We start from the raw sequence: 12,897 nt of genomic DNA, 5'->3' as shown, positions 1-12,897 counted from the left end.
AGGTTTTTTGTTAATTCATATTTATGTTTTTTTCTGTTATAGACAGTAAAGAGAAGCCATTCAATTTACAGTAAGCGAATATAGTATCTTTTTTGAATTGATATAAGCTCGAAACTCGAAAAATGAGCTTTACCGATAAAAATCTTTAAAGCAGAAAAAGGTGGGTATGTAGGCGCTCATCTTACACAGACATTGAACTTGACCTAGGTTTTCAAGCTCAATTAAAAGCTCACTCAACTTCATAACTGATAATCGATAGATGAGCACATTTTTCCACAAACCGTAAATAAAGCATTCATGAGCATGAGAGAAAACATATAAGCAATGTGTATAAGAAAGATAATATTATATGTTTGCCTCTATGCTTGTTTGAATGTGTGTAGCTATATGACTGACAAATGTATTTGGTCTCTACTACTGCTGTTCAGAGACCAAATACATTATTTAGTCATCGCTACACAATACAACAAGCATAAAAGCAAACATATAATAGTATCTTTCTTATCCACATTGCCTAATGCATGTGTACTCTTGCATACTCATGAATGTGGCATACGAAATGATTGATCTAATAAATTGTATGTCCTCTATCATTGGTAGTCTGTAAAAAAAGGATGATTTTTTCTGTCACTATCTGACGGTCTATAATAAAGGGAAGAGTTATATTGCACACATTTTAATAGATAAATATCAATATCCACACTCACTTTACTATTGACTGGAAAGACTACAGTTGTGGTGATTGTATGAAGAAACAACATGACGCGGATGGATATACTTAAATCTGATACACACTTAAGCTAATAGATATGCTCTGCTCACACTTAACACAATTCTTAAAGGCACCTTTATTGATTGTTGTTCATTCAAGTGTTTTTGGTTCCGATTACCCGTCGTTCGTTCCGTCACTGTTTTTGTATTTTTTTTTTTTTTTAAACATAAAATGATTTAATGAATGATAAAGGCTATAGTGTTGTTAGTGTTAAGTATTTATTTTATTGTTGTACCTACATAAGTATTAGTCTGCTTGATTTAAGTATTCATCACAAATCAACTTACCGAATGTAGGCTAACATTGACGTCAATATCGACCTTAAGAAGTTGTGCGGGGGGTTCATTATAATATCATATATATACAAGTATTACAAATTTTTATATTATATTATAAAAAAAAAAAAATATTGTTACTAAATGGAAATATTTGTCGCTTTCTATTTTAAATATTTTTAATTCTTTTGTATTTTTTAATAGCCGAGTCAACAAACGCTGCCATGGAAATAATAGTGGACTGATTTCAGTGATGCTTCTTTAAAAAGATTCCAAGTTAATTTCGATTAACGAGAAATCAAGTATTTAGCTCCTGCACTTCAAATCAGTTTGGTATAAACTCTTGCAAATCAGTTTGGTATAAACTCTCCGCCGAAACTATTAGAAAAATGATTCAACTTTATAAAAACTACATGCTATGAAGTGCATGGCGTTTATTGCAATGCTGGTATGCTATCAAAACGTACCTAATAATACTCTATATAAGTAATATTGCGGTAAGATTCATAACTATGGCGTTATTTACAATACTGCATGGTATAAAAACTTTAGCGCCACTTATATTAGTAAATAGTAAGTTTCACTCGATAGTATGGTCTTGAGTTTCATACTACAATGCAGATATCGCAATACTAGTTTGTTTTTCCCGCTATGATTTTCGCGCGTTTATCAATACGCATGATTAAGCTACGATCCTATTTAGTATAGATGTACACACTATGTTTGTTGTCACACTGCTCATCACTCTATTATTCTTAACCTATTTTGTCATTTTAATAAATATCGCTGGTATGCCATTAGTAGCATCAGTGATATTACATAACGATATAACCATGATTAAATTGAATATGATCACGATCAAACGTTCGATGAGATTGATTCTTGTAGATTAAATAACGAACTGAATAAACATAATTTTTGATGGACGTATCAAAATGAAAAGCATTTTAAAATTTTTCTCATAATATTTATATATTACATAAATAACTGTTAAAAATTTCCCGAATAAATAAATAAGAAGTCAGGTCAGCTAACTTTCATAGATATACATACATAGATTTCCATTTTTGAACATGTTTATTAAATACATATGTTACAAGTGAAAACAAACAATTGACTGAGTTAATTGTTGAACACTTGTTGAACTGTGCATTATTCTGTGTCCAAGTGTTCAACAGTGCATTTATTAATTGTTGAACCGTGTTCAGAGACCTAAAAACTCCTGAGTAACGAGTTTGGATCGATTATATAGACCAGGTACCTCGGAGACCTGCAAACCGACGTTACTGTAAAAAAATTTTCGAACTTTGACCTTTTTTTAGTGTTTCGGCGACTAATAGGACATGGTATTTAACGTACAAAGTATATACAGTACTGAATTGTACAGTAAAATTTCTAAACAAATTGTCTGTTGAGTAATATAAAACAAATATAATTAATATAAATAAATGTAAAAATAACATGTTATAAAATTGTGTTTATTCAAATTGAATGATTCACTTTAATAACATCTCATAAAATGTATCCGAAATTCTTTTCAATCACCTTTCTGTTCTATATAGTTCTAAATAAACAATGTTTTAAACAATTATTAAGTTAATATTATTTTTAACAATTGCTATTTTTATTTGTTTAACTTGAGAAAAAAATCCAATCTCTCTTTTTTTGCATGTATATCTTAACATTGTTCAAACTACCTATTTTAGTAGTAAATCTATAAAGTGATCAACACTAGAATTCATTGTTCTGGCTCTGTTTTTTTTTTACTGGCTTATTGGCTTAAAAATCAAAACAATTTTGTCTACTACACGAAATCATTTTTACTGGCTTAAAATACTGGACACAATCATCACAAAACACATTTTTACGAAGACTTCGTTCTTCAAAACACGTTTGATCGGAATTGAAAAATTATATAAGTCAAATTAACATATTATATTAAAATTATATTATTATAAGTAAAATTAACATATGGTTTTTTTAATTAAATTTTTTTTCTAAATAAAAAAAATAACTAAAATGTTAAATAAATAACATAAACTTGTTAAATAAATAATAATAACTTGATACCGATACCAGTCCTCAGCAGATAACCTGTTTATTCGAACACGGTGAATCAATTAGCATATCATTCCGATACTATTCTATATCGAATACTAATCTCTGTCCAATTGATATTTTGCTCGACAACACAAACTTAGACAACTATCAATGGGAAATACAGGTCTAGGGCATCTGCTCTGACCTGTCCTCATCTTGCTACGCTAATAATAAGGCTCTTACCTCCTTTTACAATAGATCTACAGTGTGCTCACTTTGAGTATAACCATCCTGGGCTCAATAGACCTCAAATATACAAAATAAGAAGAAGTTCAAAGAAATCAAATTCCGTATTTTAGAACATTGAATGTAAAGAATTACTAGAGATTTACATTGATTTATTGTGGAAATATTTCAAATATTTCTAGAAATTTGAACGTTAACATCTCCGTTTTATAAAACTTTACAAACGATAAACAACGAAGGCATATCTCGTTAATAGCTTACACAGCTGAAAAGAATGACCCAAAATTAGTGGGTTTCAAAAAAAATTCCAATAAGATCGGATCAAAATTGCCTGTGTTATTTAAAAAAATCGAATTTTTGAACTTGATGACGTCATCAAAATTCAAAATATTTAATTTTGCTCTATTACATCGAAATTTTATCCAATTTTGATAAACCAAGTATGTAATCCTACTAAATTTAGGCCATATTTTTCAAATTTATGATCGAAAATAACCTAGCTCTATTAGATTTCAAGAATGTGGAGGTCTGGTCCCGGAATTAAGCACATTATCTTAAAAACTGACATTATCCGATAACTTTTTCGATATAAAATTTTCGATATTATTCTGTCTGTAGTTACCTGAGACACCCTGTATAGCTCGTAGAATAGTAGGTAATATTAATTAAAATTCAAAATAAATATAAACAATAGAGTTATTGTTATTTTGTTTTGTTTTGAATGTTATGATCAAAATGATCAAAAAGTTAAAGTTATTTTGTACAAGTACATTCTTCTTACATCATAAGCATAATTAAAAGTATACATTATACAGAATGTATCAATAGCACATTAATTAAAAATTTTAAGTACCCCCTTATATAAAATCAAGTCTGATCGATTCGATTGTGGCGTCGGAGATCTTAAACGCATCAACTAATTTTAACATTTTTGTTTGAAAGGTATTTAGATCGATTCTTGGCTTTGTTATAAGAAAATCTGCCCTAAATACACAACCCTAAACTCGCATTTGAGTCTCAGCTAATAGCAATCTCGATCATATTTACTTACAAACAAAAACAAACAAATCAAAATCGATTCTACCGTTTAGGAGGTACGATTGCCTTAGACAGGCACACAGAAAAACAGACAAGTTAATCTTATAACGTCCGTCGTTGTTGGTCATATTAATTTCTAACTACAAAATTATAGGATTTTATTTTATGGGTTCACTTTTCTTAACACATGCAGTAGATAATATAAAATATGTAGTAGATAACCTTCATAAGCGTGTTTTAAAAATTTTCAATTAATTAACAACATAATAATTGAATTATGAATAAATTTGAATAATTAACTGGACAATTTTATCTATGAATCAAATCAATATTATACGAAACCTTTTGATTTTTGTTTGTGTTTTCGATAATTATTTATAACATGATAACAAATTAACAAGATCATTAAAATTAATAAGTTGTTATATTTTATCGTGGTAAATATACAGAGTGCATAAGTACTTAAACATTAGTGGGTAATAGTCTATATAATCCTAGAGTTTGTGAAACCATCAAGTAACGGTTGTTCTTTTTCTGTAAGGTCAGAAATTTATTTAAATATGACAGAAACCATCGCCTGTCATCAATCCCTGTGCTTATCTTGTTTCAATTGACCTCTAGAATACGCACAATCATTGGAAACAGATGTATATAAGGCCTATAAGTAAGCGAAAAAATTATCGGGCCAAATCTCCCACAATCTCCCAGTCTATATAAATCTAATATTAATTTCTCAATATAATTATTGATAAAAAAAGGTAAAGAAAAATTTGTTTGATTTTATGATTGTTGTTTGTTTAACCCTGAATCGATGTAGACGCAAACGGAGCCGCTGATTGATTATTATTTAATCTTTGTATTCGCCCTGTGCGAGATCATGGTATGAAGAACGTTCTGATCGACGTGATCGCTTCCAGTGGATAATTGTGGCGATTAAGGAAACTGTTATGACCAATTTTTAATTGTTTACATGTAAATGGTATAGTAAATGTCAAATTAAAATTATTGAAAAAAAATAATTAATTAAACTTATTTGAAATTTTGAAAATAAGAGAAATTGCATAATACTAATGTTCAATATACATAATCCATAGTCTATATAGTATATGTCGTTTCTATGGTAACTCTCTGAAATAAAACTCATGCACGGAGCGCATAATAAGATTTTATAACATAGGTCATTTGAAATAAAAATAATTTTATCAAATATTAATAATAAAAACAAGATTTGATTGAAATAAAAATAATAAAGTTGACATTGATACGATATTTTCGTTTATAGTTTATTTTTGTACCGAACTAGTAAATTAAAAATAATAGTATTAAGTCTAGTATTTTTTTTTATACTTTAAACTGATAAGAATATATGCTGGAATCAATGAACTCTCCTTATTTATAAAAGAAAATTTTTGGGTAATAAAAACATACGATATTGAAATCCTTCAATGATTTTGTTATTTTAGTACGGACAATCAGCGGCAGAATATCAAAAGAGCATTCTTCATTCAATGATTGCAGCAATGCCTATACCTATCTCTGTCCAAAAAAGAAAAAGAATCACAAAAAATCAAAATTTTGGCCTTTTTTGTTCCTTTTTGTTTCAACTATTTTGGCATGAACATTTTTGTTTGTAGTTTTAAAAAATATTAATCCCATGGGAAATTTGATTCTCTACAAAAAGTTTTGTATAAAATATATCAATATTTTGATTTGTTTACGAGATATTTGGGAAAAAACCAAAAGGGGTGCTTTTTCATCCCTATCTTCAAGATAACTGTGCAGCAACTTCGTTGAGCACAGCGGGAGGAAAGTTAACACTTTCCATCCAGAGAGAAGAAAATAATATTTGTTTCTTACAAATACGTTTCATGTTAACTAAGCACGTTTTTTTCAAAAGCTACAAAACTTATTATCTTTGATCAGCAAAAAATTATTACTTAGAAACCCAATTTTTTCCACACAAGTCAATCAAAAAAAGAAACGCGAATTAATTTTCTATACGGCGCCGAAAATCTGATGTCAAAAGGTTATCTAGATCAAAAATAAAAACAATACAAACATCATTTGTACAAGCTAATCAATGATAAATACATAGGAAAGTTTTTGAATGTCCAACGTCCAAAATACTTATCTCAAAATAGTAGAGGATAACAATATAACATCTAACTTAGTTAATTGTTTAAATACATACACATGAATGCTCATATTAAACTACTTATTATTAAAATATGATACTTTTGAAAACTTCAAATTTTTTTTGGAATGAATTAAAATGCGACGACCTGTTAAAATAACAATTACTTATCAGGTTTTGCGGCCATAAATATATGGAAGCTAGTCTTTTTATTTATAAGTTGTATATCGACATCTATGTATATTTAACGAAACTATTATCATAGTTATGATCCAATACATGCCACTTATGAATACTAAACGAAACTAAACAAATTTACTACCTAATAATATTTACATTTCGTGAAGTTCTTGACAAGCTAATAGAAGTTTGGAATTATCTTAAAAAGCAACAATTGTATTATTAATTTTTCAACTAGTTTTATCTAACTTATATGTATGAGATAATGTTTGAGTAATTAAAATGTTAATGAAAGATAATTTTGCATTAGTTGATACACTTTATTTTGGTTTAATAACCTTTTTGAACTTTAGTATAAAAATAAATAGATTGATTTTTTTGGTTTTGGGATATCCATAAAAACGATAATATCTGAATTAAAACTGACCTCTCATAATATTTAATTACCAAAATTTTATGATAAAAAAATTTATGATACCTTTTTGTGTTTTAATATTAAATAATGTTTCTTTAAGTACAAAAGACTAGTTCGACCAGCGCGGAATTCCGCAGTGCAGTAGCCGTGGCTAAGAACATTTGATAGAAATAATATATAAATTATTTTCTATTTATAGACAATTTTATTACAGATATGATTTACAAATTACATAATGAACAAAATTAAATTCTGATTATTATTTCTCTCTGTTTTTTCCTAAAATGTACCGTTTTAGACCGCGAGTCTATTTGTACCAGTATATATAAAGCACTTTCGACTTAAAACTGTCAAAAGAATACGATCTTACGGTATGTGCATCGATTCACGGGACAACCTATATACTTGCAATCTCTTAGACAGTGATATTTGTCAAGAAACTATATTGTAATTCAACGTTAATTGTATCCGGTGTACTACACTTTATTTTAAAACCTATTTTATGAATAAAGTATTTATTCAATTAATTTCCAATTTTCAATGCATTTCCTGGGATAGGAAATCATGTTTTGTGAATGAAAATAACTTTTATCTAAAACATTTATCTTATAATTTTAGTTATTTATTTATTTACATTTTATTCATTATATTAATTCAAAAAAAATTTAATGAATGAAATAAATTAATGTGGTTTTTTTGTCTTATATTGATGATAATGTGAAGGTGATAATTATTGTACTTAAATTATTTAATTCAGTGACGGATCATGTAATTTTCATCAATAGAATATATAGTTGTTTTTGGTTAGCCAGAACTTTTGAAAAAAATTCCAATAAGATGGGGCCAAATTTGCTTGTGTTATCAAAACAATCGAATTTTTTAACTTTATGACGTCATCAGAATCCAAAAAACTTACTTTTGCTCTATCACATCCACATTTTATCCAATTTTGATAAACCAAGTCTGTAATCTTACTAAATTTGGGCCATACTTTTCAAATTTGTGATCAAAATTAACTTAGCAGTAATAGGTTTCAAGAATGTGGAGTCCTGGTCTCGGAATTAATCACCTAAGTGGTAGCTAGCGAAAAATTGTCATTATAGCTGAAAAGAATGACCCAAAATTAGTGGGTCATCCAAATTTTATCCAATTTTAATAAACCAAGTAAGTAATCCTACTAAATTTGGGTGATATTTTTTTAAATTTGTGATCAAAAGTAACCTTAATATGTTTCAAAATTTCTAATAGGATGAAAAATGTTTCACATTTTTCAAGACATTATTCAAAAAAGCTACCGCAAGTATTTTTACGGCCATTATTTCTATATTTAACCAAATTGAACTTGTTGATCAGACTTATATGAGTTATTGGTATTTAAACTGTCTCCACATTTTTGACATAGGTATAGAGGTGATATGTATACATAGAGGTCAACATTTTTTTAAATGAATAAAAATAATCAAATGAATTACAAATGAATCGATACATTTTTGTAAGAATAATGTTAATGCTGAAATACATAGTTGCACGTACAATTTGCATGCAAAAAAAATTTTGTTAATCGTTTTATTTTAACAAACGTTACACGATATAAGATAAAAATTTAATTGATTTTTTTTGCTATTTGATTGTCAAGGTTACAAATGTAAATAATTGATACAAAGATGTGCGGAATATACCACAATAGGTTAACTGCTCATAGAGAAAATAACAACCACAACGGGGCCAATATTGGTTCAAGGATGGGAGAATTCTGTTGAGTATTGGACCCAAGAAACCAGAACTGTCCCAATTTTGAATTATTATCAAATAATAACATCATTTCAAGCTTCAATGTTAAATATTAGGCCTAGGCTAAAGTAAAAAGAAAATTTTACTTGTTTTTAGAACAAAAATCGGGTGCATTTGTTGACTGGTCGAATAGTTATTGAGATCCGGACTAAAATCGATACAAATATTGCGATATCTCAGAAACTCTGCATCCAATCATTAAATTAACTGGATTTTTATACTTTTTGAATCAAAATTACCCTATCCACGAATTTTCATCAAATTCCAAAACAAAAGTTTTATTGCGTTTTTCTCGATTTTTTCAAAGGGGTACTTAAAAAAATTGCAAAAAATCGAAAAATTTTGTTTATCTCCAATTTCGATAAAACTGAGTATATAAAGTAATTTTGACCCAAAAAGTGCAAAAATCGGGTGCATTTGTTGACTGGTCGAATAGTTTTTAAGATACGGACTAAAATCGATCCAAATATTGCGTTATCTCAGAAACTCTGCATCCAATCATTAAATTAACCGGATTTTTATACTTTTTGGATCGAAATTACCCCATCCACCAAGTTTTATCCAATTATAAAACAAAAATTTTGTTTGCGTTTTTCTCGATTTTTTGAAAGGAATGGAATATCCCTAATAATTAAAAATTCGAGACCAATAAGGTTTTTAAAACTTACCACTATGAAACTCAATGAATAAATATTGCTTACCTATAAAACAAAAAAAATTGAAATTAATAATCATTACAAATTCAGGTAAATAAAAGTTTTATACAAACAATTGATTCTTTGATTATGCGTCCAAGGTTGTAAGAGTTTCGCGAAATGAATTGATAAATATGATTAAAAAAATGTATACGTCCGGTGCGGCGTCAATACACATCAGTAATGTAGAAAATAGTGTAAATACGTTAAAAAAACTTAAATAACTTGATGGAAAAGATTAGAATTAATTGAATGAAAATAACTACAATCTATCCATGCAAAGAAAAATAAGAAAAATATAATTCAATACAGATGATATTTTTAAGGATGTATAAGCGTGGTCAAGTAATTTTAACTAAAGGAATTAAAAAAAATATATTTCTTCTTTTTTGATAGTTAGTTACGTTATAACTAGACGATATAAGATGAAAAGTAAAAATAAAATTTTTCGATTTTTCAAGATATTTCAAATAGAAAATTTTCTTAAATTTTTCAGCTTTCGATATTTCGTTACCGAGGTAGGTGATCAAGGCAGAGTATTAGCTTGATACCCGCCCGCTTCACTGCAGTATTCAATTTTGATAAATGTAAAATAATTATAATTTATTGAGTATATCAAAAAAGTTGGCCGTGAATTGTTTGACATTTACTATTTTAAATTTTTACAGAATTATCTAATTTATGGTTCAAAATGATGATCATAGTTCATAATTTACAATTTACGCCTAATTTGCTCCCTCGCGGGTAAACAGTAATGTTTATGAAAAAATGTTTCCAACATAAGTTGTTTATTTTTTTATAAGGAATATCTTTAACATTTAAACTTTTGTTCTATCTCTAACGGTTTAAAAGATGGGTCCTACGAACCCAAGACCCAATTAACCTATGTTGCCCATTTACAAACTCAATCTTACTTTTTTAAAATTAAAGTACAAATTTCAGCTTGATGTCTTTTTTCGTTTCGGACAACTGAAAATCGACTAATTAAATGATTTTATGAACACCTATACCAAAATTTTGTGCGTAGCATCAATATTTTTAGGCGGTACAAACTTGAGACTAAACTTAGTATACCTTGCATATTATATACAGAAGGCGTACTAAATACTCATTAATCGACTCACAAAATTTTAGATTTCAAGTAAAACTCTCGTTTTTGTATCGAAATGCCTTAACTGGAATGTTATTGTTCTTATATAAAAGTTTATGGACGTAGGTATATACTTATTTATCTCTTACCTACGTACATTAAAACGTCTTATTAATTAAAAGGAAGCAAGAATGAACATAACAAAGTAAAAATAAAAAAATTGATCATTTTTTAACAATAATTATTATCATCATAAAATTATAATTACTTAAAATGTACTTAAACATTATTTATTAATTACGTCAAATTAAATCAGATAATAAATATTATTTGTAAATACACTGAAATGTGCATTATATGAAATCCACAAATAGGCTAAAATATGCCATTCAATTTCGAAACGCCAGGCGGGTAGTTATCGGTGAACGAGCCCGGCAAGTAAATGCTGGTTCTAGATATATTTTTATCTTTTACTATTCTGCCGTCCTGTATACACTAGTATAGCCCTATCAGCCTTTTTGGCTCGATTAAGGGTACTCAAGTGGCTCGATGTGTCATTGAGCATGAATAATTTAAATTTTTGTAGAATCTCAAAAACTGGAGGGTTTAGAGATAAATGTCTAAAGGAAATTTTTTGTTAATTTTGACCTCAAATATATGATAACATTTTCATCATTTAATGAAACAATTCGGTCAATATTATTTCTTTGTATAAAAAACAATTAGTTTTATTAGTAAAAATAAATAATACATTCATTTTGTACAAACCATTTCAAAATGTTTGCATCTTTATATGCAATATATATTTTATTTCTAATTATTGTTTGAACTTCTGTACCTGTTAGTGTACAAATATGTAAATGTAAGTAATTATTTTATTATTATAATTATTAATTTATCAATAAATTGCAAAAAAAAGAGATGATCGACAGATTCATGTTTATATTTGTATATTTTAGCATCATAGAATTTCATTAGTAATAACTTCAAAATTTGTGAAACATAATTATAATACATAATTATAATAATATCAAAAAACGTGTCTTCTTATTTTCGGAGGGAATGAAAAAAAAGTACCTGGTTTTACTACCCCAGGATGTCTTTAGTAAAAAAAAAAGTACTTTTTATAAAAAATTCTGGTTTTGGGGCAAAACTTTTGTATGAAAATTATTTTTCTTAAAACTCAATTTTTGGTAGACTGATTTCAGATTTTATCGAAAATACAAGTAATTTTTGCCAACAAGTTGATTCTTTTGAGGGGAGGAATCAGAATCTGAATGAAAAATAGGTAGGATTATTAAAAAACATATTTAAAGTGATAAAATCCTTAACACGTTATGGTTCTCATTCAATATCTAGTTCTAATTTTTAATGTATTTCATCAGATAGTTAATTAATGTACGATATTTATTATTTTTAAATTAATCATTGTTTACAATCAAAAAATTTTATTTCCGCATTTTTTGTTTCAAATACATGAACTTAAAAATTTAAATTTTATTTTTTTTCAAGAGTGAAAGTCAGCAAATTAGAAATAATACATAATATGTACGCATAATGCTAATCGATTAGACCGTGATTTAATTATGAATTGAAAATTCCATTATTCATTTTATCTGCTATCTTAAGGATTCATAAAGGTAAGTTTAGTTTTAAAAGAATTAAGGTTTAAGCCCTCGCTTAAATGTAAAATTTATAAAAAACTATTAACAAGAAAGGCAAAAAAATCGAATCACACTTTTAGCCCCTTTTAATCCCTGACAAAGTGCGTAGAAATGAAAATGATTGACCAATCACTGAAAATGCGAATGCGACTAAAAATATTTGTACTGTTCTTAAACCTTAGACCAAAAGCAGTCAAAATTCGTAGCGAAGGAGCTGCGTTAGCTAATCAAATTCCCTCAGAGATTGAAAAAAATAACACACTAAAAAATTTGTGGAAAATGGTGTAAGTTTTTGATAAAACGTGAAAGTTTTCAGAAAAACGTGATTTTGATCGTGTGATGTATCGTTTTTGAGTATTTTTCGGTCACTGATGACGAATTTCACATATTACATATTTTACAAAGAGTTTACCATGAATTAAGATTTAGTAAAGTAAATTTGATCAAAAATAATATGGCTTACCTCTGATTCGACTAAACCAATAATTGGAAATATTTGAAAAAATTGTCTCATGATTCCAAAATTGATTTAACAATTTGTTGAAATAGTAAAAATA

General features: G+C 27.7%; 1 protein-coding gene across 2 annotated transcripts in view; it reads right to left on the bottom strand.

Moving 5' to 3' along the window:
- Positions 1 to 12,897, bottom strand: part of LOC123294571 (inositol-trisphosphate 3-kinase homolog) — a 134,980-nt gene that overhangs the window by 71,879 nt on the left and 50,204 nt on the right. The window contains exon 1 of one of the 2 annotated variants that reach the window (XM_044875645.1): positions 12,804 to 12,828. The exons of the other annotated variant lie outside the window; for it this stretch is intronic. The gene's annotated coding sequence lies outside the window, so the exon portion shown is untranslated. Of the gene's footprint in view, positions 1 to 12,803; positions 12,829 to 12,897 lie in introns of those variants that run through there. 2 annotated transcript variants of the gene reach the window in all.

Source organism: Chrysoperla carnea, chromosome 3 (genome assembly GCF_905475395.1).
Source record: "Chrysoperla carnea chromosome 3, inChrCarn1.1, whole genome shotgun sequence".
Classification (NCBI taxonomy): Eukaryota; Metazoa; Arthropoda; class Insecta; order Neuroptera; family Chrysopidae; genus Chrysoperla; species Chrysoperla carnea.
This window is presented reverse-complemented; position numbering and strand designations above follow the sequence as displayed.